Source organism: Corvus cornix, chromosome 2, assembly GCF_000738735.6.
Source record: "Corvus cornix cornix isolate S_Up_H32 chromosome 2, ASM73873v5, whole genome shotgun sequence".
In the NCBI taxonomy this organism is placed as follows: domain Eukaryota; kingdom Metazoa; phylum Chordata; class Aves; order Passeriformes; family Corvidae; genus Corvus; species Corvus cornix.
In genome coordinates this window covers 4,025,853-4,029,241 of record NC_046333.1, presented here as the reverse complement: position 1 = coordinate 4,029,241, position 3,389 = coordinate 4,025,853, and the positions used below count along the sequence as shown (strand labels likewise).

Here is a 3,389-nt window from a genome sequence, read left to right as displayed (position 1 = left end):
TGAGTCTTCAAATCACTGCGTTTTTTTCAATGTAGAAAAAGTCATTCCAAATCTACCTGTGCTTTCCGTCTCCAAAACTAACACTCCCTAAAGAGCAGTACAGGCAGAGATACCTGTATTGCAGGTTTCTGGGACTTGTATTTTAGGTTTTCCCGTCCTACTCTTATGACAAACACTTGCATGGGGAGTGAGCGCGATGCCACTGCTTGCATTGCATCCAACTGTGCAAGTTCCAACCTGCTCCTTGGCTTTGGCTTCTCCAGACAAGAGTCTTGCAGTTACAAACAGTCCCTTGCAGGCTGGATCGGGCGCAGATGAGCAGGAGTTGGTACATGTTGGCTGGTGGAATTAGCCCTGCTGCCTGGGAAGGCTGGGAGCTGCTGCTCCTGAGCTATTATGCAGCTTTATCACAGCACTGGTTATGTTGTAACCCAGCAAGTGCTTGATCTTTTACCCGCCCAGGCACTGGAGGCATTTTTAATTATCTGAGGGTTAATTTGCATAGGAGCTTTTGCTGAAACAATAAATTCATACCTCTGTTATTATCTGGTATGAGTTTCTGTATCAATATTTATATTTGGGTAAAACCAAAGAAGCTTCCTGCTACCATTAGGACAAAAGAATTGCTTCAGAGCAAGTTTAGGAGTCATCCAGCGCTAAGAACGTCTTCCACTTCTTTGAAGGGAAAGGGAAATTGTACTGTGTGGTGGGAGAACATGTGTTCCAATGCCTCTTTCCTATGCAGGGATGAGGAGACAGAAACGTCTTGTCTGATGAAAAGCACGTTTTGCAAGGCTTGACAAATGCAATGTTCACCTCGAGCCAATGTGGTATGTATGATTTTAATGCTGGTAAGATTGTTTCTGCAACTCATGTCGTAAAACTCCAGTCAAGCAGCTCGCTGTGTGTTCATCTTAGTCAGGAATTTGGCATTTGCTTCAGTTTAGAGGGGGAACTGCTGTTTGTGGCGATATATAAGGGGGAAGTAGGGTGAGAGGGCGTGCCAGGAGGGGCTGTCTCTCCCTGCACTTGTCCCTTTGCTGCTGCCATGCAGCTCCCTCACCCCTCCAGCCTAAGGTGGAGAGCAAAAAAGCAGGATACTGAGGAGCTGTGGAAAGCCCACGCTCTTGCAGAGTAGAGGGAAGCAGAACGGAAGCTGAGGAAGCAGAGCCGTTCTTGTCCTGGCAGTGCTGCTGTAACCTCGGAAACAGGTCCCTTCCCCTGGGCATGGGATCAGCCTTTCCCACCCCCAGCACTCTCCTTCCTGGGCCAGTTATTACACAGATGTTACAGAATCAAGAGCAATCCGTGTTGTATCCTTTTTGGTTTTACTTTAGGAACACTCCGAAGTGTGTACAGTATCTTCTACAGTTTCTTTGTATGCCACATGAGCTAAATCCTAAATAATCCCATGGAACGAGGAAATGGTTTCACCTCTCTGTCACAGATCAGAGGTGGAGGTACAGACTAAACAATACTTAGCCGGGAATTGCAGCACCAGCTAATAGGAGATCCAGGTTTTCATCATGACTTCTGACATTTGTCCTTGCTACTAAAATGTGTCCCTCTCTCAATGCCACAAGATGTTTTATAATAGTGGGGGGTGGGGGGGGAAATGTTTTTATCAGAACTGTTCTACATTAAAAGGAAGCATTTATTTTCATTGGTATCAGCTCTGTGAAGTCTTGACCCTGGGCCCACAATGGGAGTTTTATCCTTGACTTTAATGGGAGAACAATCAAGGTCTCGTGATGCTACATCCTAAAGAAAGGAAAATACTGCAGTTTGTATCAATAAGATAAATGTCTCATAGTTAGTGTAAGCAGCTATATTCTTGCAATAAATGGTTTATTAGATTGATTAAATGTCTTAACTTCACCTCGGCTATTAATCACTTTTGGCAGCTGTTTACTGCTTTGTATACTTTGAAGTAATGGACATTATTCCTTAATTATCTCATTGTAGTTCAGTCATTGTTTCCTAAATAGTGCCATTAGAATGGTAAATTGCGACTGTAAAACAGTGTCAATAGGAAGTTATGAAGTTCCCATTTTATGATGCATTCATAAAGTTAACTCAATCTACTTAAAATGTGGCTGTGATTTCCACACAGTGACCTATTTGGTATGACAGAAGAGATTCTGATGAGAAAACAGTTGAGCATTAAGTGTGCTGGGACTCTGCTTTTACCCAAGTAAAACACAACGTACTCCCTGTTGGAACATATGTGCATATCAGAATTTATTAAACTAGTGCTTGTTTGATCACTTTTGGTTTCACTGAGTGCTGTGAATTCCAAGGATTTTGTGGCTTTGAATACAATGTATTTATTCCTCTGGAAAAAAAATGAGAGAGCTCCAAGCAGTGCTATCATTTAGATGTTATTATTGTCATTCCACATAAGAGAGAACCAAATCAATCTGAAGAAAATGGCTGCTTTTAGTTTTATCTCCAGATCTGGCAGAAGTCATAACATAGCAGTTGTACGACAATTTCCATTCTGAGTCCCTTTTTCAGTCAACTGTAACTGTCCTGAACTTTAACATTATGAGTTGTCTGTTTCAGGCTGAGTTGTTTGGGTGGAATCGGTATTACTGTCAATCTGAGAAAGAGTCATGAAACTGGCTTTCAAGTACTGTAACAGAAATTGTCTCCCTTCTTGCTCCCCAATAAAGCTATTTTGGGGGAAAAGTAGCATTGCGAATTATGAGTTCTTGTGGGTTTTTTATTCTCCTGGGATTTTTACTGTGCACAGGATAGAAAATGTAGGTCCTTACCTTGGGCTGAATTAGTGCTGAAGACAAGGTGAATGGGTTTTTAACTAACGTTAACGATTTATGTTTAATACAAAATTTCTGTACACTCCTAATCCAGAAACTTTGATTAAGGAGCCCAACTCAGATGAAGGCTGATTGTGGCAGATGTCAGACACCCACAGAAGAAACGATGCCTGAAAAGTGTTCGACCCAGAGGAAAGCAAACATACAATTACAATGCCTGGCTGTAATTTCGGTTCTGGGTTGAATGCAGCTGCTGACCCATGGCTGGAAGGCTCTGAGGGCTCATCACCAGGTGACCTACAAGTGACGTATCCAGTTCTACCTAACTGCAAATGCTACACCTCTGCAAGGCAGCCTGCTCTTTTTTTTTTTTTTAGCAAGCAACCAAATCGTGTTCCAGACTTGTTAAAGGCTGGTGAAGTCTCCCATTCGTGTGTTTGTTGCATCTTCATCTGGTCAAGTTTAAAGAGTCTGCTGCTGCCCTAAGGTGCTCCTCAACCTCCTAGAGCTGGAGAGGAGCTGCCACCACAAATCAGCTGGTGGAGACATTTGTAACAAATCTCCCTCTCAGTCAAAGCCAGGAGACTGAAGACAACAGGTTAAATTCTT

At 42.8% G+C, this 3,389-nt stretch overlaps 1 long non-coding RNA gene across 1 annotated transcript; it reads left to right on the top strand.

Moving 5' to 3' along the window:
* Positions 1-535: 535 nt before the first annotated feature.
* LOC109144027 lies at positions 536-3,156 on the top strand. The gene is made up of 2 exons (XR_002044505.2): positions 536-830; positions 2,875-3,156. It is a non-coding gene; the product is annotated as an uncharacterized LOC109144027 (long non-coding RNA).
* The last annotated feature ends 233 nt before the right edge of the window (positions 3,157-3,389 follow it).